The 23,590-nt window shown below is 39.8% G+C and overlaps 1 long non-coding RNA gene across 4 annotated transcripts in view; it reads left to right on the plus strand.

The window, feature by feature from the left end:
- The window catches only part of LOC137477762 (uncharacterized), a 91,526-nt gene extending 72,219 nt beyond the window's left edge, over positions 1–19,307 (plus strand). For 3 of the 4 annotated variants that reach the window (XR_011001181.1, XR_011001180.1, XR_011001179.1), the window contains 2 exons: positions 16,534–16,625; positions 17,921–19,306. This is a non-coding gene — a long non-coding RNA (uncharacterized lncRNA). Of the gene's footprint in view, positions 1–16,533; positions 16,626–17,920 lie in introns of all 4 variants that reach the window. The other variant, XR_011001176.1, reaches the window with a different exon arrangement.
- Positions 19,308–23,590: the final 4,283 nt, after the last annotated feature.

The following is a 23,590-nucleotide window of genomic DNA, read 5'->3' on the forward strand; positions in this document are numbered from 1 at the left end:
TAGTACTGATTTTATGACTGTTGGCAGAAGACATTATTAACACTTTTAAAAGTTTGCTGATAGCTACTCAATGCATGCCAACAGGCTAAGATGGGTTCACTCAAATCTGGTACTGGTGACATATCTGTATCTACCACCATTCTGCTGAAGATAACTGGAAAGATAACTCATTGGCAGTGAACTCTAAAGTTAGGGTTACATACTTTTGCCTGCCTGAGAAGAGGGTTCTGTTGCCTTCTACTATACCCAAAAATGCTTTTTTCTCTAGCAAAAATGTGAAATAACGGATTTTATTTCATTTGACATAATTTGGCATATGGCATCTTATATGTAGTGGCCTGCCACCTCTCAAATGTATGATTTAATGCATTGCAGTATTTTTAATGCTTTTAGAATACATCATTGGATATTAGTACATAATGGATATAGAGTACATTATGGATACTAGTAGTCAGTCTCGAGTTAAAGTTGCAAGTTGCTTTTCTTCATTACAAAGTTCCATTTCATTGTTTTGTGCTCTGTCCCTGAAATATTAGTATGCTTTTAAAAAGTCTGAACTTGCTTGATGAACAGCACCCTGTTTATTTCAGTAGCTGCAGAATGCAGCTTCACAGACAGGATGAGAAGAGTCTTTCAAGGCTGCATCAAGTCTCACTAAATCCAGCTAAAAAAGAAAGAAAACAAAAGAAAACAGATTGGGAGCTGCATACCCAGTTGCATCTGTGTTTAAAGAGGATATTACCCCAACAGTTTAAACATCAGATTGATAAGTTTCTGTCTCATTTTTTACTATGATTATTTAATTCCTGTTAAAGCTCTTTTGTGATTCTGTGACTACCCAACCTTGGCAAAAGGCCATTGTGATGAGCCTTCACTTCTTGGCAGATAAACAGTGTTGAATTCCTGACTTAACACAATGGGATGCCTGCACCAAAACTCTTATTCCAGATTTTTGTGTCAACCTTTCAAAACACTTACATCCCAAAAGAAGATTGGGTGTGGACAGGGTGCAGAGTCCTCTGGGTACACATTAGGCAGTGGTGGTGGTTACTCTTTACAGAGATGCCTGAATAATGCCTCCTCCTGACCATGTCCTCAACCTAAATCCAGCATTGTGCTTTCACATTCAGGCTCTGTCTCTCTTCCAGGCACCCTGATTCTGAGTGTCTTGCATTTTCTAAGGTATGGTGGCACAGTCATAAGAGGATATGTGAAGTTTAATCTTTGACCTGGTGGTCTAATCCTCTGTTTTGTGAAAACAGGTGTTGAAGTTGCCTATTTTGAGTGCACTGAGCTTGAATCCTCCATCTGATGGTGGGTGCCTTATTCCCCTCCTCATTTTTGTAGGAGCTATCTACTTTTGGAACCATATTGCGAGGGAAGGGACTTAACCTGTTGTTGCCAGTCTTTGGCACAGAGATGGTTTAGGATGTATGAACATATGCGTCGCTGTAGAGCAGGACGGGAACAAAAGGACTCCAATTCAAAAGGCAGAGAATGAACACTTCTGATATATTTCAAATGCACCACTCTATATATAGAGAACATCGTGCGGATTAATTTCATTGGTCTTAGGGTAAAAACATCTCACACCATTGGTGTGCAGTGAATGATGCACGGTGGCAGAACATATCTATAAACAATGTGAACAAGAAGAGAGATTAGAGAATTATTTACATTCTTTCTCAACTGCTTCCCAGCCTCTTGCCTGGTTAGAAAAACCCTCTCTTTTTCTTTCTGACTGAACTGAGAATATCCACACATATAGCATATACGAGCACATGATTTGGGGTTACAAGAGATTTTGCATGTAAAGCAGTCAATTAAAAACGTGAGGCATGCTGAGCAATCCCTTGACTTCCCTGACCACATGCTTTTTTCCTGTGAATTTCTTTCCAAGGCATGTGAGGCATGACTGTTTTTCTGCTCTGGGAATCAGTTGCTTCAGAGGCATAAGTCGTCCATCCCTCTATTTTAAATCTTAGAGCTGACTATACTGGCACACTATTCTAGCATATACCTTGCCTCATATCCAGAAAATATGCTTTTCTCTTTCACAGAGATATGTATTATTCTTTTGGAGATATTTTCTGTATATTCCCAATCATACCATGAAAGACTAAAGCAAAGGTCTCTCAGCTGGCAACTCAGTAAACCTGGACATCTTCTCTTTGTCTGGAAAGCACCCGATATTTTAGGTACATCTCATAAAGATGACTTTACTAATCATTAATTTACTGCTGGTATAAAACGTTTAAAACTTACTCCTGTTCACATAAATAGGTAGCATTGGGCCTTGGTTACAGGTTAACACCAGGCAATACCTACAGTAATTGTAAATTGTCCTGGAATTGGTTCTTTTACCTTTCACTGCAAAGTCTTCTCCTGGTCTGCAATGCCCACCCACATATTTATATACTCATTTGGAGAGCTCAGCTGCAGGAGCTGGGCCAACACCTGGGGTTTTTTTTATATGCACATACAAACACACACATGCAGAATAATGAATATTTTGGTGAAGAAATGCTTAACAGTTAAAAATGTGGTTTGAATTATGTAGTTTTCTGTTTCATATAAATGTGTATCATTGCCGTCCGAATAGGCTCTTCTGTAAGCTGGTACATTTGGAGTTCGCAGTTACTGCTTTCATTTATCCCGAAATTCTGTTGTATGGTAAGGGAAAAAGATGCCACAAATCCACAATGTTCTAAAAAGATTGTGGTGTTGCACTCAAAAGGCCCAAGATGGAGATGGTGAGAATCCTCAACCCATCCCCAAAACTGGATCTCATCAGTACTGCTGAAACAATTTGGCACCAAGCCTCTTTTTTTCAGGTTACTTTCCAGCCTTCTGGCAACTGTGTACTCTGCTCATCGAAACCATGAAAAAGACTTGTAATTCATTGGCAAGCTTTTAAATCATTTACATATGTAGCTTTGAGTGTTTGAAAGGTAATGTTATAGACATGTCATTAGCCTAAGTGATAACATAATCCATAATGCTCAGTATTTCTCATGGTAAGTTTTTTTTTTCTATAAGTTTTATGTGGTATTTTTGCTAAGTTTTAACAGTTTGAACTGCAATTTTCCATTTTGGATATCTGTTTCAAGCAGATCTGGAGGTGGGGAAATGAGCTAAAACTTCTTCGATGAAGACTAAACAATTATATCCTCTCTTTCCTTAAAATTTAGCATGTTACTGTGAAGAAATTACTTGATATTTAATAGGAGGCTACCTTTGTGTTGAGTATTCTGCTGCTCATCTAGGGAGGGTAAAAAAAACCCAACTTGGCTAAGGTATTGTCGTGGTTTGACAGTGTCAAACCATGACAGGTTTAAAACCTTAAGAGTACTGTGAACATGGAGTCTGAGTCAAGAGCAGACTTGCAAAATTTGAACGATAATATTTCATATATTCACAACATAGTTCACTAGGCTTTGAATTACTACACTGTATGAAGTACAATCGTGAGAACATGAGCCCTGAGAGTTAACTGGTGCTTACAATGTTGATATGGTTGTACCTTGCCTTTACTTCTGGAAGGTGTGGATAATTCCACTGTAGGGTATGGATAAAAATTAGTTTTCATGAGCCACTTATGTTATAGTAATAGTTTTAGTTTTAGTTCTAAATATGCCCAAGGCAGTACATAGAGCAGCAAGAAAAAGGCAAAATGTTGAATAAATGTTTTGTAAAGGAATTCTGTTCACCCATGGCTGGTCTGGTGAGCATCCTGTGAAAAACAGGCAGAGGAAATAATGCAATGCAGTATCATATATACACATATATATGTGTGTGTGTGTGTGTGTGTATGTGTGTGTGTGTGTAGAAAGAGAGGGAAAAGCAAATTAAGATCAACTTTTCAACCATTTTGCCAAATGGAAGGATTTTTGCCTCTGCCTATTTACTGCAGAAATGCTGGCACTTATTGTTTCAAAGATAAAATATACTTTTTTAAGCAATATTAATTTTTTTTACATTTGTCTCTAAAATTACTGTGTTAAACTTGTAACAGAAGTCAACTGCAGGTTTATTTTTTTGTGGAAATAAATCAGGAACCAAATGTGCAACTTCTGGTAGGATTTGAATTTCCATTAACTGCCCACTGATTCTAGGACAGATGTTCTGATAATAGTGAAGTGAATGCTACATTAACTAAAGCACACATGTGTGCCCTTAGCAGACAAGCAGTGTTCAAAACATTCCCAGTGCTTTACCTTGTCATGCTTGCATGCTGGCTGTCAACATTCATTAGCAATCTGGTTAGAAGTAGGGCTCTGCTTTGGCTGTAAGAGATCTGAGCTGCTATTCCTATGGTTTCTCTTCTGTTTAAGAACCTGTCCAAGCCTAAATTTAGCGTGCTTTTTTTTTTTTTATTTCTCATTTTAGTGTAACATTCAAACTGATAGCACTAACCAGGAGCATGTCTGATTTTAGAGCTGCAGTCTTGACAATGTTTGTACTGGAAGAAAGCTTCTGTTACTCTTTGCATTAATGCTCTTTGTTTTTCTCTTGGGGCTGGAACATAAAGTTCATGATATGGTAAGACTTGGGAACACCTGAGTCCTTTCTGTTTTTGAGAAATAAACATTTTTAGATCAAAAAGTGTTGTTTTTATTTACACTGCTAATAACTCATCTAGAAATTTTTAGTTTTATCTTGTTTCAATTTAAATTAATAGACATTTGTTAATGTTGGCTTGATCTTTTGAGGGAGTTATTTTTAGTAAGTAAAATAAATTGTAAAATATTATAATCTTAGATACAATGTTCTCTTAATGTATATGTATGTATGCATTTTGTTAAGTATTTTTTCCTGCTTTTCATCATCCTTCTCTTAATGCAGATTGTATTTCATACAGTCTCTTCAAAGAGAAATTAAAAGTGAATTTTTATATATTGTAATCTATAGGATCTATTTCTTTGTTAACAAGTGAAGGAGTTGCCCAAATACATCTGTGATTGATATGAATATCTCCTGTTAAGCAACTGTGCATATCTTGACAAGACCACCAGTTTTCCAGCCAGGTTATCCTTACAACCCTTGATCAGATGACTCTTGATATGCACAGTAAGATACTACTCTAGTGCTTTTCTTGGCTTAAGAAAATATAGTTGTATAAAAAAACCCCAAACCAGTAATCCTTTTTAGAGCCTGTGATGAGTAAGGAAGCATGAATTTTATTGCTTAATTAAATTTGGAATTCTTGTCAGTAAGTACCTGGTCTGCTTTGATTTGTATGACAAAATGGAAGGATTCAAAGTGTGCTTCCATTGCTGGTACACTGTTTGAACAGACAGTGCTGCTTTTTTTTTTTTTTTTTTTGTAAAGTCATGGCTTGTCTAATCTCATCCCATGAATACAAACAAAATGAATGATACCTTTGTCTGTTCTGCTGCTCATGCTCAGAATTAGGTTTCTGTTGGAATTTCCTGGTACCTGAATTCAGTTTTAGGTGGAGCTCTTGATATCAAATGGTTTTATCTATAAAAGTACCAGCATGTGGTGTGTCCAAAGCTAATGAAGGTCTGCCATCAACAGCAGTAGTGCAGATACCTTGCAAGGCAAATGTTACAGGTTGCTGTGAAATGTGGGGTATTTCAAAGGCAGCAGCACACTGCCAACTAAGTGGATAAGAACATGGAATTGTCCATTAGGTTAATACTTGCTGGGGCTTGCAGGGGTTGGCTGGAAAAGGGAGATTTGGGGAGATGCATCTCCAAGAGTCTGGCAAAAGCCACATGGAATTGGTAAACGAAAGTGTGTGGAACCTTGTCTTAGGTGGCAATGATCAGTTAAAAACCAAATTGGCAGTGAGAAGTATGGGGATTGGGTGTGGGGACACACAGCTGACAAAGGTGCAAAAGGTTGAGAGGGATTAGAGCCACACACTTAGCATTACTCTCTGCCCCCTCAGGGCCATTCTTAGGGCTTTACCCCAGGGCCTCCAGTGTCAGCAGTGGAGGCCAGTGCCCTCATTGCAGTGCTCCTGATATTATGCCTATAGGTTTTTCTCCTATTAAACTGCCGTCCCTTAATCTTCCCTCAGTGTGCTGGAATGCTTTTTATCTATGATATTTTCTGCTTTTCTACTGTTGTCACTGATGTCTGTTTGGTCTAGTACCATGACAGCTAAGCACCTGTAGCCTTATAGTCATAAACCCTGTAATCACAAAAAGGTTGTTTTATTCTACACAGCAGCTGTCTGGAATTGATGTGTCTCTCTTTCTTAGCTATCAGGAGCATTTTTTTTCTCATCCATTTTAGTACTGGGAATCTGAGGTTCCCATGCACAACCTTGTCATGGAATTCTGTGAAGGAGTAGTTTCTGGTTCCAGACGTCCACAGACCTTAACCGCGCTAAAGTTCACAACAGAGTAAGTCAAGTTAAAAAACTGCACATCACAGATCTGAGTCTGCACTAGATTTAGAGTTTTGCATAATCCCATCCTTACCTTTTCCTTCTGATTTTATTTTAATTTTAGCAGTCCAGGAAAAATGACATTTTAAGAGTTTAAAGTTCAATAGATAGGTTGCTAAAGCATAGCTTCCTGTTAATCAGTTGGGGGTTTTTTGGAAATGCTGCAGTTTTATTATACTTTGACAGATCTCTTTCAAAACTTCTTACAAACCTTATGAACAGTGATGAGAAATTAATATTATTTGGTATTTTCTGGGAATGTGGTCAGCATCTGAATGAAAAAGGGAGGATTGAAAAAAATTTCAATCAAAAAACGATTATCTGCCTTGAATATAGCTTTCTACCACTGCTCTGCTATACATAATTTGATATTAAAAAGTGAAAAGCTAGACTGACAATAAGATACACTGAAGAAAAAAAAATAGCTGTGGGCTGAGGACAGAGTAAATGCTTAACTTCAAGGACAGGTTTCATGCTTTTGTTGAATATTTGGTCGAGGGTTTTTTTTTCCTAGATCAGTTTTGTTTGAACTAAACCTGCTATATTTAGATCAATTATTAATTTCTTCTGTGCACCAAAACACAGAGTCAATAGTATGTGTATTAAGACATACCTGTCCCATGAAAATTATTCAGAGGTACTCAAATAGTGGCATGATCATTATAGTTTTCTTTATTCTGTGTTCTGCAATTCTCCACAAACATCAGAGATGGACACAAGAATCAGCACAAGGGTTCAATAGGTTTTCAACAAATGAGTTTTGGTACTTGTCTTAAATGATGCTGACCTCAGTATATTAAAAAAGAAATCAACCCTACTGCTTCCTTCCAATAAAAGGGAGAACATAGAGGGCATGCACATCCCATGTTTTTTCTGCTAATTAGAGGTTTGAAGGAATTGTGCATGAAAAGCTCCCCACTGAGCTTTTTGAATGTTATGTAACAGCCCTATTATCTGGTATTAGTGTTAAATGTCCATTTTCTCTCATGTCCCCATGCTGGTAGATGAAAACTTACTGTTTGGACTTTTTATGTTGGCTTGATTGCACACAGGGCTAAGTGAACACAAAAGTCCTTTTAAATGAGCTCAGAGCAAGGAAAATCTGTTCCCATAGGAAAAGTGGTTGGGACTATTTTGGAATGTTGTTGTGGCTTTAACAATAGTTAAGAAAATTACCATGTAATATTTTAGCTGCCTATGGGACTGTTCAGCATGCAAAATGTATGATGTCATTCTTCCCATTCTCCCTGTTGTTCTGGGGAAGGGAGGAAGAAGGTATGGAGTGAAATGAGAACAGTCTCCAAGATACACTCTTGTCAGGGTTACAGCTTGAGAATTAGAGCAAAGAGAATGTCTTTGCTCTAATAAATAAGTCTATTGCTTTGTCTGCAACTTTTCACATGCTTTACATTCCCCATTTGTTTACATTGCCTTTGGCGTTTATGGAGGGTGGTTGCTTTAATGATTCAAATTGTACAAAGCAGATAGCTTTCTTGGATTGTGATTTGCTAGTTGAATTGTATGGCCAGAATATGTAGCATGACATAATATAAATAGTCAGTGCAAGATGTATATAACAATATGGTAGAAAGCCCAAAAAAACTGTTATTTGTCTTTCTATACTTCCTCTGGATTCTTGTGGATTTTTTGGCATAAGCATTTTGGTGCAACAGAAGATACAAACTACATCTCATAAATCTACTGCAGAAAGCTAACTCTGATATCCTGCTGTGTTACTGCATTATCGGTACATTTGTAATATAAAAAGTTAGTATTTAGATGCTACCTCTGAAGGAGAACCTGAGGAAAATATAATTTGTGCTTGTTCTGAGCCCTTGATTTGTTTTGCTAGTACTTGCAATAAATATGAGGGATTTCTTACTACAGGAAAGTATTTTACACTGTTCAGCTTTTACTACTTTTGTTCCCAAAAATGATTACAGATTATTGATTTCCCCCTAGGAGTTGCCAGCCTGGTTTGCTTGTGTGCCACTGGCCATGAGAGCTCCTGCAGAAGCACATATGTGTTCATCTTGGCCTCATTTATTCTCTAAGCAGACACCGTGATGTACCCTAAGGTTTTCATTCCTTCAGGGTGTGAGTGTAAGGCTGCATGGCATCCGTGCATTTCCTCACACCCTGAAACAGTTCCGTTCTGCTTCTTTGCTCACCTACCATCAACTTGTGTCATGTCAAAGGCTTTTGACTGCCTTTGTTGCCCATAAAGCCAACATTTCACACAGGCAATTCAGAGCCATCTCCTGACAATGTTTCTCAGGCCTTTTCTGTTACTTCTGCTGATGACAATGTTTTCTGAGGGAAATCTTAGATCCTAACAGGTTGGAAAGATTTTTAATTTCACTTCTAATCTCTAGAAAGATTTAACCCATTTTGAGAAGTGTCACCCACTTCTGAAATATTTTCTATGTCCCATACAAGGCCTATATTTCCATCAATTGGTATTTGCTGCTGCATGCACTGAGCCTCTAGATAAAGGAGTTAGGGCTATTCTTGATAATTTTCACTACTTGGCTCTACAAGTATTCTTCCAAATTGTCTCCATTTTTCTTCAAAGGCCTTTCTTTAAACTCACCCACTTTGATTACTTAGTCTCTTCACCTTTTCTTCTTTGACAGGTGAATTGCTTCGCATATGGGATGTTTGCTTGTACAAAGAGTTTTGTAAAATCTTTTAGAGAAAGGAAGAAGGTCAGTTAAACTATTGAGATAGGGCTGGTCAAACAGTGGAAAAGATCTTCCTTTTCCAGGTTAGCCTACATGCTGAGAGAAGGCTGTACTGCTGTTGCCAAGCTTTTGACATCTTTCAAAATTGTAATGAGAAGTTTAAACACCTACTGGTATTCTTTGGAGGGAAACTGTTCATGAAATAAAAGCTACCAACCGAAAATAATATTTTGAACCTGGGAGTCAGGTTAAGTTAATGTCACAACTAAAAGACAAATATGATAATCTTTCCTGTTGCTCATTTTTTCCAGTTGAGGCATTTGTTGCTTAATTGTGACTGACTTTATGCATAAACAGCTTTGCAAGGTTAATACATTGCTTTCTAGCAAGTATTTGGACACTTTCCCACTTAAGACTAGTCAGTGTTCTCCTGGTGCGCATTTCCTCTCTCCTTCCTTCCCCCATTCAAAATGCCCTCGGTTGTGTTCAAATGGGAAAGGCACCAGTGTGTCCAGAGGCATCCAGATTAAGCACAGAGCTCTCAGATTTAAAGCCCTGCAGTGAAGGTGTGTGGATGGTAAAGACAAAGCTTCCCGTTTGGTATTTCAGCCTGGATTCAGGAGACACAGCTTTGCCTGGTTACATCTTTATTACAACTTTTGACAGCAGTGATGGAGGAGCACTAATTTGAAGGACAGCCATCATTTGGCACAGGGCAGGGCTGAGCCCCTCAGCCCTGGGCGGGTGGGCGAGAGCCCCGGGGAAAGCCTGGGCAAGGGAGGGCAAAACGCTGCCCGGCAGCCAGGGCTGAGCGAGGAACAGCGAGCGAGAAACAGCCCTGCGAGCCCCGAGGGGACAGCGGGAGCAGGGACGGGGGCAGGAGACACCCGGCAGGGATGGCCCTGCGGCCCCTGGGAGAAATTTCTGCTCCCCATCACATGTTTCTGTCTGTATTTGGTGAAACAGAAGAAATAATTAACTTTTTTTTCAGGTTTGTATAAGGCCTAGGGTCTACTTAGATATGAACTCTACAGGACTAGTTTCTTTCTTCTATGGCTAGTTTGTCTAGAAAATTGAATATTCAGCCTAAATGTAACAGCTCAATAGTAAGCTATGCTGCTTGAATAGCTGCAGACAGGAATTCCCAGTCTTACCCTGTGGCCTACATTCCTGTGCAGAAATGCATAGGAATGTCAGTGATTTCGGTTCCATGATGGCTGATCAGGCCAACCACACCATTTCTCACTGCTGTTTTAAATGATGGCTGCTTACATTTATATCATGCTGTTTGATTCTTTGCCTTTCCTGAGAAGTTAGCTGAGAACAATGCTAACAGGTAACCTGTGGAGGACAAAGGGCTTTTTGTTTAAAAATAGAGAATGTGAATGCCAATTTTGGTCCCAAGATATGTTTCTGGCAGAGTAGGTTAGCCCAAATGCTGTTTTGTTTTTCCTTAGTAAGGGTACCTAGACATCTGAATTCTATCCTTCATACCATCAAACAATATCTGGAAGAAGCCAAATAAACATGGAAATGTTTCAAGCTTTTTTTTTTTTTTAATAAAAGCATTGTTTTTAGAAAACACTTTAGGCAAACTCTAGACCAGGCACAGTTGTGAGGAAATCATCAATATAATTTGTGTTCTGCAAGGGGAAAAGAGACAAAAACACGAATTTGGTTTTTTTTTTTTTTTAATGTATTTTCACTCCCACATCACCTTTAACTATTACAGATTAAAGAAAAGATAGCTGATTACTGCCAAAGCTCTGTGAAGAAAAGAATTGATTTCAGAGGGCTATGTTTCCATGATTTAATTGGGCATTTTGTATTTAAGTAATTGTGACAACAGTGTTTTCCTCAGCATCCCATCTTCTGAATTCTAAGCATGTAAACTGAGCTGGGGCTGCCCAGCACGACTGTGATGTGGGAGCAGCTCCCTTTCTCCAGCTGGCTGTGGTATGGAGCTACAGTCAGGAGAAGCACGCCCTGGTTGGCTCCTGGGCAATGTGCCATTTTTCTCCTGCTGCAATGCTCACAGAGAAAGTTGGCTGGTGGCCTGATCAGCTGCATTCAGCCTGTGTCTTTGAGGAGCTGAAGAGAATGTATGCACTGTATTTTTTGGCATGAAATGTAACAGGTAAAGAATAATTTTTACCAAAAAAAAAAAAAAAAAAGCTTAGTTTCTTTTCCTGTTTTTGGGAATACTTGTATATATGACTTCTGCATCAAGTGGTTGGGGTCCTAGTCCCCTGAGCACTGGCACAGCACAGACACCGCTGAACAAGCAAACCCTTCCTAACTTGACACCTACTTAGTGTAGTTCATGCAGGTACAGCCAGCTCTCTCTGTGCATCAGTGCAGGATTCATGATGAGAAGTTTATGTACACATCACAAGACTTCTGCCCTGCATTTTGAACTGTAATAGCCACACCTGCTCCCCATCCACATAGACTCAGTGAACTGATAAAAACTGCTTTGTTTCAAAAACATGAATCTGCAGACAATACTGAAGACAATAAAAACTTTCAAATCAGTGTATTTCCAACCTCCTTTGCTTGGGGTGAAGTGGATGTGTGAAGTCCTAGGCACAGGGTTGGTGGTTTTGTGTCATGTCTCACACAACTTGATTGGCTCACTCAAGCATAACGTAGGTGTAATCTAGTAGTGGAGATTGATTTCACTCCACATGCCCCTGATTTGAGGCCTGAGAAAAACTGCTTCCCATTCATGGGCTAAAATTCATGTCCTGCATTGCTTTTTGCTCAAGGCAAAGAACATTTATAGTTGGTTCATGTCCAATCCAGCTGCTAGAGTAAAAAAAATATCAGTATCTGGGTAGAGGTAAAACTATTTCATGGTGAAAGTCAAAGAAGATTAAATGATAAATTACTCCCTCCAATTGCTTTGGCTTTTTGGTTTTTTTTTTTGGTTTTTTTTTTTTTTTTTTTTGGTTTTTTTAGGTTTTTTTTCCTAATAGTGAAAGATACATTCTTTATTTCCCCCAGGCAAATGCCTTTGTAGATGGCTTTCCCCCATCTTTTGTTTTGTGACCTTGGCTGTGAGAGATGCAGTTTTATGCTTGTCTCACTATCACTAAGTTTTGCTGATAATTATGTTTATTCAAATGTAATAGTGTGTGATTACAAGCAAGACAATGTCTTTGCAATACCTGCTTTATATCTCATGGAATCTGGTGACCTGCATTCAGGTGCCTTCTTTCTGGTGTTGTGGGGACAGGCCCCTGATCCTGTACCTCTGACAGCAGTATTGTGTGACTACATAACCTGCCTTGTGGCTCTGCTGAATCCTTTCTATTGAGAATGTTTTTTTGCCGTTTCCTTCACTCCATTAAAATACTGATGCTTTTGCCTCTGCTTACACCTTCTTGTCTCCTTCCTCCTGCCAGTTAATTTTGGCCCTATTGGTTCCATTGTTCAGACTCAGGTATTGTCCTTCTCTGTAGCCCTATCTCCAATGTCAGACCTTTGTCCAGTTCTCTTTCAGCTCCTAACCATGAGTCTCACATATGTAAAATGGATTAGGTCTCATCCTTTTTTTTTTTTTTAAAAGGCATATTTTTTAGAAATTAAAATAATTAAAAAACAGGCAGAAAAAGTGCCTGTTCTCAGACCACATTACTTCTTTCTGTTGCTGCTCCATTACTTCCACTGCTCACCCACCACAAGCATACTGCTGTTTTTATGGGTTCCAACCCCTCTGACTTTTCCCGTGCAGGATGCCAAGCACACAGGAAGGAAGGAGAAGAAGAAATAGTAGCAGCAATAACTACGATCCAAACAGAATAAGTCTCTGAGTTATGCTGGCACCTCTCTTTCAATATCCTCAAGTGAGTGGGGCGAATGTTTTGCAGAAGTGATCAAAGAAAAATCAAAGGGCATTATGGAAACTCATCTGAGTTAACAAAATGTCTTATCATGTCTCAATTTACACCTATAATAAGTTACACAAAAGTTACAGGAACTGTTCATATGCACAGAACTTGGATAAAGTCCACTTACTGAATTAAGTGTCCAAGTTCTCTTCCCTATTGTATAATAGTTTTGAAGTGAAACAATACTCTTTTTAAATGATAAAATGAAAAAACCCAAGAAGGAAACTCAGCAGGAACAATGAACACTTTATATCTTCCCCCCTTCTTCCCTCTCTTAGATTTGGCAGGATCCTTCAGGAATGGAAAACATACCTTAACTTTAACCAGCATACAGAAATTTCTCAAAATTTCTGCTCTTATTAATCTTTGAGCCAAAATTTGAAAGGTTCTTAAACTCACTCCTGCATATGATGTTCATGTATGCCTTCCTGATGGTTATCTTTTAGTGTTTTAATGAGCCCCTAGTACAGACAAGATGCTGCTAGGAGAAGAAACAGTTGTGCACAGGAGTGACTTGGATAACCACACAGTTGCAAAGATTATTCCTTTTTATGTGCTTTTACCATGTTAAACTGAAGAACTTAAAAAATGTGGCTTGAAGGATATTTTTAAAGCAGGTATTCAACTTGGATCCAGTTTTGAATGCATAATTATATACATACAGGGCCTGATGGTTATCTGAACCATGTTTTATTGCCAAGGGACACATTCCACTATTTGTAATACACACCAGTATAAGTCTACTATGCTTACCCTTGGATTGATGTTGCTGCAGTGCTTGAGAGCCCTTGTCATGGATGAGGAGTTTATTGTGTTAAGCTCTTCACAAATGGAGGACAAATAGGTGTTCCATGCTCCCATATTCAACCCTCTACAACCTATTTGGATGTCTGATAGGATTTTTTTTTCTCAGCTGCACTTCAGATTTGGGAGGTTTTTTCTCAAACATCAGCAAAATATAATGCTGTCATTTTACATTGATGATAATACAGTGTTTAAGAAGGCTTCCTCATATTGTAACCCCAAACCTTGATCTTATTAATAAAAGTCTTTCATAGTATTTTAATCCCCATCATCAAGAAAACATTCAGAAAAAATCCAGCTGTGGTGCATAGTTAAGTGGTGTTGCTGTCATTTGCGTTAATATGTGCAATAGTGTTGAATGAAGTACAGGGTGAATTTGTTTTTCCATTGTGATTAGATTGCTAGAGCTTAAACTTGGGTTCATGAAGCTCAAATTTGTTACAGGAGAGTATATGGATAGCTAAAAGGTGTTGCTGTTCATATTTAAAGTAAAAATGAGGGGTGAAGAGGCACGATGACAATCTGTGGAGTACTGGAGGTAAGGAAAGAAGGAAGGTGCAGACAGGGACAGTAACTTACTTCTCTGAAGTAGTGAGGTTGGTGTCTTCACAGCCTCTGTAGGGAATTTCTTCCACTTCCTCACTGTTGCCATACACAGGTTGCAGCTCTCATGTTTCAGTTTACGCTCATTGCTTTCCATCCTCCCACTGTGCGTCACTGTAATGATGCCTTAAGATGCACTTGTCTCCATCTTCTCAATGATCTCCTTGGATGTATCAGAAAACTGCCATGAGGTGTCTCCAGTGTCTTCGGTTCTCCAGGTCTCAAAAAACCCTTGACTCTCAGCCCTCCTCAGAGGACAATGTTCCAGCCCCAAAACACTGAATTCACTTAAGTTTATTGATGTCCATCCTGCATCAGGGGTCCAAAATTAGACACAGACGATTGAAAATGAAATCTCACAAGTGCTGAACATATAGAATTCTTCCCCTCCATGTGCTGGCTGTGACCCTGTTGACAAAGCCCAGGACATTGTTGGCTGTCCCTGCTATATATGAAGCTACAGAGATGTTAAGGTGTCATAGTACTTAAATGGTCTTACTACTTACATAAGTAGTCACAGTTCTTAAGTAGTACTATGTTGTGCTATGTAAGTAACATTGATCAGTCCTTAAAAGCTAAAAAATCAGATCCAAAGCTTAAAAAAACCCAGGTAGGAGGTGGGAAAGTGAGACTGGAGTAAGATGGGATTGAATTTTGAAATGCAAAATCATATTTGCAGTTGACTGTACCCAAGGTCCAGACAAATGCAAGCAATATATCTGAAAATGCTAAAGCAGGTGGGATTGCATTCTTGGCCCAGGTTCTCTTCTTCTTTGTGCATTTTCAGGTGTTTGATTGAAGAGGATGTCTCTGAACATCGTATATCAATATCTATCAGTTTAATACCATAGCCTAAGGTGTGTCAAACCACAGAAGAGCAATGGGCAAAGATGGTGAAATTCTGTAAAACCTGCTGTAGATGTGAATCTCGCTTTTTCTCCTTGAAAACCTCTTACAATAATTTTTCTTTGGCTTTTTTTCTTTTTTTTTTTTTTTTGTGGATTTTTTTTTCTGCTTTAATCAGTCTCCAGACCCTATTAAACAGGAACAAAAAGAGGAAGTACACAGTATCTGCTTTCTACAAAGCAGACTGTATTTATTTGTTTAAGTGAGACAGAATCTCAATGTCTTCAGTGTTTCTTAAAAGCAGATTTAAGCAAATCAGCCAGGAAGCCAGCCAGGCAGAATGCATTCTTAGGCACTGGCTCAAAGGCAATGTCAAGTCATATTAAGCTGGGTGCCTAGAAATAATATATGTGAGATTAAAAAAAAAAAAAAGAATACTGGAAGATCATCTTGCCACAGTTGTGGATGATTATTTGATAGAGGTTGAACAGAAATTGCATTGTAAATCATAAAAGGATGATGAAAAATGCTTTGGAATATTAAGCTAATATAGTATCTAAGGCCAAATGCCACCTGATTGCCATTTCTCAGACACTTCAATATGAATCACCTGAATATAGTCAATAAAATAGCTGGTTCAAACCAGTTGTCTGGGTTTGACCACCTTCCCAGAGAAAAAAAAATAAGGAGCTATCTTAATTGTTTACTTGTGTGGAAAACTTGCTTAAATGATTGTGTATTTCAGTAGGAGTTTTTTTATATTACCAGATTGAAACAGCTATTTTGACTTTTCCCTTTTTTTTTCAATATATTAGCAGTACAAATTAAGCATCTCACCCACAAATCATCTATATGATGAATAAACAGTTTTGTTCTTAAACCTTGGTGATGACATGGGAGCAGAGTTTTCCTCAGCTTTGAGGACCACAGAACCATTAGGGCTGGAAGGGACTGCTGGAGATCATCTCATCCAACCCTCCTGCCAAGGTAGGGTCACCTAGAGCAGGTTACACAGGAATGTGTCCAGTTGGGATTTCAATGTCTTCAACGAGAGAAAATTCATTACCTACTCTGGCAGCCTGTTCCAGTACTCTGTCACCCTCAATGCAAAGAAGTTGCTCCTCATGTTGAGATGAAACTTCTTGTGCTTTGGTTTATAGCCATTGCTCCTCATCCTATTGCTGGGCGCTGCTATAAAGAATCTGGCGCCATCTTCTCGACACCCGCCTTTGAGATATTTGTATGTACTGATGAGATCCCCTTTCACTCTCCACTTCTCCAGGATAAACAGGCCAAAAAGCAACAATCATAGGTGAAGTTAAACGGTTTTCATTGCAAGATTAAATAAGTTTCCTACGTGTAACTTACAACAAGGTAATTAATTATTCCATTTATCTAACACACTTGGCAAGGCATGCTAGGGTTTACAGAAGCTCATCTCGGTAGATGGTGCTGTTGTGTCTTAAACTACTTCCTAGGGTGCGATGGAAACACTGCCCGAGGCAATAGAGGCACTGTAAAGGTTCGGCCTCTAGAGCAATTACAGGCAGCCTTAAATAAGTTTGGTTTGAGTTGTTAGGTTTGTTTTTTTTTTTTTTTTTTGTGTTGTTTTTGTTTTTGTTTTTTTAGTTAAGAATGGGCGGGATTGATTTGGTGAGGGTTTATGTGTCTGTAAAACCTGTACAAAAAAAAAAAAAAAAAAAAAAAAGCCCAACCTTTGAAGTAGGTCATATGGTTAGAGTAAGGCAAAAGAAACTCTGTGTGGGATGAATGAGCTGCACCACTGAGTTAGGAAAGAAAGAAAATCTTTAGGTGTGCACTGAATTATTAGTGCTTATGACTGTTAGTTGCTTGTAAAAAGATACAACCACACCTTATCTAATCATGCTTTTCCTCAGACTATTTGAATGACAACTCTGGCACAGGTTCCATAAAAAGAAAGTTGCACAGAAGAGTGCTGCTAGTATGTGCATAAAAAGAAGTCTGTGTTGCACTGGAGTGCTCTGTTCTTACTTCAGTACCTGACATGCAGAAATCAAAACAGAAGATTTTCTTTCAGGCTGGAAAAAAAAGCCTGAAGTCATGTGAGCCTGCAAACATGAGATTATTTCCCCTTCTCCACCCCTCATCCACCTTCCCCCCCCCCCCCCATTTCCCTCTCCCCCCCTTAGTTTTTCTTAGAAGCATTTCCTCACTGGATCTCAGGATTTCAATAGTGCAACAGACTAGTGATACAGTCTGAGAGCCACTCTGGTCATTTCTGTTATGTTCCCCAAAGCTTTTCTTGGCTTCTGCACAGCAGATAGCAATTCCTGGATCCCAATTCTGCTGAGCCAGCTGGGCTCTTACAGCCTGTTTACAGCTGGGAGCTGTGCTGCTGAGAGACTGAGGACAGTAAGAAATATTGGCACTCTCAGGATAGTGGGAGGTAAGGCAGCCTTAAGTCAGCAGAAAATTAGGGCAGCATTAACTTACAGTCTAGGTCTGGGCCAGTCTTAGCCATGTAAGTAGCCTTACATGATGGATAAACTGGAGGGATTTGATCTGTTTAATGATCAGCAGCATTTTTTTTTAATAGACATAATTAAAGTAGCAGACTGCTGCCCCACAGCATGCTCCCAGATGGCAGCACAATCTCAAGGCCAAGGTTTCCATCTGTTTTCTTCTAGGCAATACCTGGAGCAAAAGAAGTCGAGTTACTATGGTGACTTAGTACAGGACGAGTGGATATCACAAATACAAAAGCATCCCATTTGTTGAGTATCTCCTGGACACATCTTTTCCATTCTGAGGAGCTGATGTAGTCTAGCTGAGCCAAGCTGTTTTGCTTAATTCCTCAAGAGCAAAAAAAAAAAAAAAAAAAAAAAAATTATGTCACATCTGTCTAGTTGCCACTCCCTGTCATGAAATCCTCTCTTTGTTATATGCTATTAAGCACATTTGATCTCTTAATCAATTTTTAAGGCCAGAGAAGATGGTTGTGGTTCAGAGAGAGCACTTCACTGGAAATTGTACACCTAGCTCATACTCTCATATTGTTAGTAGAATTTCATCTTGTGATGCATAAGAATTTACATTAGAGAAATGATGGCATGTGATGGTATTTTCCTCTTATTACATATGTAATATATCATTGATAAACCTTATAAAGCCACAAAAAATTGTATCGATTTTGGTGGGAGACATATGTAGACATGCAGACATGGTATTAACCTGAACACTTTATTTCTTAAGTAGCTTACATTTTTTATGGAGAAAAGCTGCTTTACAACCCATTTAGATGAAGATTAACTTGTTTAATGTTTAGTTTCAATCCCAGTGGAGCAGTGATTGAAATCTATTTAGTCTGAGACAAATGCAACAGCAGTGTTTTGCCTTAATTTGAATATTGCTAAGGATAAGGGACAGAAACTCTTGAAAAAGAGTCCAAACAGTCAACTGTTTACACAATACTTGAGTCACTTGGTTGGACTGCCATCTTCTTATCTTTGCGTGCACAAAACTATTCCAGTCTTTTCAAAATGGGTCTTAGGAGCTTGGATCACATCTCTAAGCTCTGTAGAAGACTGAGTATGCTTAATTAAGTAGCTGTTCAAATGAGACTAGCCACAAACAATTCAGAATTTATAAATAAATGACTGAATCTGAGTCTGGTGTAGCAAATCTCAAATCCTGAAAGTAAATTTTATGCTGTTTTACATCCACAAGTCATAGGAATCTGGTGACATAGGACACATTTTGCAAGTAAACCATGTTTGCAAGAAATTAGTTATTGGTAAAGCCAGCAATACTCATTTTTCAGGTCAATATATTGCCTTCCTTAAAACTCAGTGCATCTCCAAAATGTCTATGACTGATCACCTTAGATGGGGAACCAGACTGTTCCACATTTAAGCAATTATTCTCTGTGCCCAATACTGGTTTTCTAGAGGGATGCTTGGCTCCCTGAGTTCTTGCATGCTGCTCTAGCTCATGCCTGTGCATGTGATTGCTCTGTTTGCCCCTCTCAGCCACAGAAACAGGAGTAGGACAAATAAAATATCTTGAAAAAAGTAATTTTATAATAGTTTCTGGTTTTTATATTACTTTATTTTGGTTGCAAATCTTCCAAAATAAATCTTTTGAACTAAAACAAGAAAACATAAAAGTTGGGGAGAGCAAACCTAGGTGTGTCTCTCAAACAGTTTGAATCTGTTGGAGCAGTGGATAAAGTCATCATTTACCTTCTGACTTCCTTTTGTGGTTACCACAGGGAGGCAGCTGTCGGGTCTGCTTGGCCCTGCCATCCCTACAGCAGAGAGTGACATGCTTAGGTGTCATCTTAGTTCCCAGCAGGTGATTCATTCTGTGGCTGGTCCATGACAAGCTGATGGGGAGATGAGACAATTTCAATCCTTCAAAGAAGGGAAGGTATAATTCAGGCCATATGTCAGGGCTGTGTGTGTAGAAACAAGTGGGAGAGGGACCGCAGTAGAAGGGAAGGAATATGTGATTTAATCAAGAGCAGAGGGGATTGAAATTTATCCTAAACACATTGCCTATGATTTTGGTAGTGTCTCCATTTTGCTAATGATGAGGCTGGGATGTTTGGAGTTGCACGGATTGGTAGCTGCAGCCTCAAAAAGGGACATGGGGAAACGTTCTCCTCTGTCAGGATCTGATTATTTGCAGTGGAGTCTGACAGCTGTAAGGTTACTTGTGTATAAATCAGTCAGGCAGAAGAGGAGTCAGACAGAAATTTTATTTTGCCATGGCGCAATGTGAGAACTGTCATCCTGGAGTCTGAGCAGCACAGCCACTGCCATGTGCCAAGCAAGCCTGTATCATTCCCAAGATATTTCTGTCCATGCTCCCGCTCTCTGCTGGCCCTAGATTCTTCCTCCCTGGAGCTTCCATCCTTCTCCTTCTTTTGATTTCTAAGAGAGGCAGAGGCAGTGAGCAACACTTATCTGTCCTCTTTCTGAGCTGCATGGATTTGAGAACATGGCTGCATTTATTTCCTACACTGTCATGTCATTGTTTACTCTCCTGCCAGTCCTGGGAAAGGCTGCAGGGAGAGGAATAACACTGGCCTCTAAAGTGGAAGTCACAAGAAGAAGATAACTTTTTTAGAAACAAAATGGATCCCAGAAAACTAGTCGGGGCAGGATTGGGAGTTGGAGCTGGGCTTGCCAGGATCTCATGACAGACTCTCCTGCCAACATCTTCACTTGGGTATCAGCTGGACCTGGAAGCAGACTTGGTTTGTTTTATATTTGTTTAATCAGACTTGGGAAAAATAATTCAGATGTGTATCAACTTTTAAATGTTTTTTCTCAGCGGGTGAGAGATGTGGATTCAGGTTTCTTGTTTGGAAACTCACTGCAGTGAGTTAGAGGTGCCATAAACTGAGTAGACTTTCTAAGGTGACTGATTCAGCTTATTTATCTCTCAATATGGGGCACATCTACCAGGACTTTAACCTGGGTTTCCAAGTGTCAGTTTCTAGTACATGGAGAGGATACACAATACCCTCTCAGAAATTAGGCAAGGTCTGGCATTCTTTTTAAGGGATGAAAGTGGTGTAGGGAAGCAGAAGAGATGGTACAAGAAAATTATTTAGGGCAACAAGGTTGGTGAGGGGCTTGGAACACAAACCCTATGAGGAATGGCTGAGGGAGCTGGGGTTGTTTAGCCTGGAGAAAAGGAGACTCAGAGGCGACCTTATCACTCTCTACAACTTCCTAAAGGGTGGTTGTAGTCAGGTGGGGGTTGGTCTCTTCCACCAGGCAGCAACTGACAGAACAAGAGGACACAGTCTCAAGCTCCATCAAGGGAAATATAGGTTAGATATTAGGAAAAAGTTTTTTACACAAAGGGTGATAAAGTACTGGAATGGTCTGCCCGGGGAGGTGGTGGAGTCACCATCCCTGGATGTGTTTAGAAAAAGACTGGATGTGGCACTCAGTGCCATGGTTTAGTTGAGGTGTCAGGGAATGGGTTGGACTCGATGATCTTGAAGTGCTCTTCCAACCTTGTGATTCTGTGATTCTGCAATTTTGGTATATACTGTTACCAAGCTGGGAATAGTTCCTCAGAAGAGATACTAAACCTCCACTTATTTAGAAAGTTTCAAAGTGAAGCACTGCAGAAAATGTTGAGGAAGAAGAAATAGTTCTGATTTCTGAACCTTTCTGTAACATGGAATTGTTGTCCGCCCCTTCGCGTCCTAAGGTGAGGCACAGAGCAGTGGGTCAATTCACTTGAAATTGTAGATCCACTCGGGAAATTTCAGGTTGTGATCAATGGACAGGCTGCATGATTATGTCATGTGGGTACATAAATTTAAAAAAAAGATAGAAAATTATCTTAGGAACAATGCTGTAAAACAGCTTCTAGCATACACTGTGGATAGGCCACTTAAGAAGAAAACAACAACTCAAGTGGACCACCTCAGAAGCTCTGGGGATGCAGAAAGTATTCTGACAGGCATAAATTTGCCCAGGAAAAGAGAGCTTGTCATTTTTATGTACTCTTCCTCTCCTTTTCCATCCCACCTCATCTCTCTCCCTCTCCCTTTTAGTGGTAATTAATTGAGGTAGATTACTCACTGGGGATGGTGTTCTGTTTTTCTCTGCTTATACCATCATACCAAATGCACCTAACACTTACCTTTTGCCAGCTCTGGGGTTCACAAAGTGCCAGAGAAAATATGGAGTTTAGTAGCCTCTCTCCTGTTCTTTTTTTAATGCACAAATAGTGAGAGTTTCTGTGTCTGCATATCTGTGCAGCCCCATCCCATTGCTTTGGTTGACACCTACTATCTCCCTGGGACATCAAGGATTTAGCAAATTGAGCTGAGACTACAGACATGGCCTCACCTCTCCCCCACCCCCGCCTCTTCACTGATGTTTTTGTGCTTGAAGTACTCTTTCATGCAAATGAGAAGCCATGGATCCATTCAGCACTGCCTCCTTTATTAGCCTTAGCAAAAGAGGTTGAGAAGACTTGGTTACAAGTGGGAGAGGCGGGCACTGGGGCAGGGAATGGTGAAGGGGTGTAGGCAGAAGCCGCAGAGTGAGGATGGCAGGAGATCAGGCTCTGTGTGTTGGGTTGGGCTGGGGTTTCTGCTGTGACTCTCCAGGTACAGAGCTGTTTCAAATGCCATGCTGAGACAGTTGTGCCAGAGCCACATGCAACGTGAATGCATTACTTTCCTGGGGAAAAAAGTGCCAAGGGCTCAGCTCTTCCAAACTTCAGTCTAGCTTTGATTCCTCCCATCCAATTATCCAAGGTTCTTCAGTCCTCCTTGCTAGTGCATTGTAAATAGGCTTTCTCAGCACTTTGCTTGACTGGAACTCCTTACTTTCTCCAGCAAAAGAACATGTACAAGTTCTCTTCTCATTGCTTCTACTGCCTAACATCCTGCTGCCTGAAATCATGTGCTTTATTTATCTCCCCTTCCCACTTTCTCTCCTATATTCTCTTGTAGCTGTGGTCAAAAACCCATGTCTCTTCATATGATCACTCTCTTCTCTGGAGGCATTTTCCATCTTTTCTCAGGTTCTTGGGCTGAACACTGCTGTAGAGAGCCCAGATGACTGCAGAAAATGTTATTTACATCAGTTTATTCTCACTGGGGAAACCTTCAAGTTGTAAAATGTAAGCCTGTTGGCTGAGGCCTAAAGTGAAAATTAACCCCCTGCATTGCACTTCCCCACTTTGCCCAAATAGCAGAGGGCAGAGAAACCTAAAAGATTATGTGTTCTGTTTACATCTCAGGGGGTGTAGGGAAGACAAGAAGGGCCAATGGGTGAACCTAAAATGGCTTAGGTTTTAATGCATTAATAATTTTGTGAGGGCTTTCTGCTGAAAAGGAAGCAGAGTTTCAGGCCAATTAACCCTCACTGTGCCTGGGATAAACTCATCTCCTTGTGTGCAGGAGATGCTGCCAGGGCTGGAGTGGAAAGATTAAGATGGACAGGGGAGAAGAGAAGAGAAGAGAAAGAGATGGTTTTCTGCAAGTGTTTGGCAACCTCTGGCACAGAAAAGATTTCTTATGGGTTTCCTGGGAGCTGAAAAATGAAAGCAGCTGCTGAAGAATCACCTTTAAGGGAGATTCCTGGTGGAATGTATTTAGCTCTCCGTGTTATCCACACTTTCTAAAATGCTGAAATAACAAACTGAACAGAGTGGCAGGGAAGTTATCACTGTTTTTAGAAAGAGGGGTGTATTGATGCCTGCTTGGCTGCGGGAAGAACAGTTCATGGCAGGTAGCCGGGTCCACTGTAGGAAAACATCATGACTACAGACCCTCTGAGGTGACTCTGGACCTTGCTATTTGTCCAAAATGAAAACTA

The sequence above is a fragment of the Anomalospiza imberbis genome, chromosome 1, assembly GCF_031753505.1.
Source record: "Anomalospiza imberbis isolate Cuckoo-Finch-1a 21T00152 chromosome 1, ASM3175350v1, whole genome shotgun sequence".
In the NCBI taxonomy this organism is placed as follows: Eukaryota; Metazoa; Chordata; class Aves; order Passeriformes; family Viduidae; genus Anomalospiza; species Anomalospiza imberbis.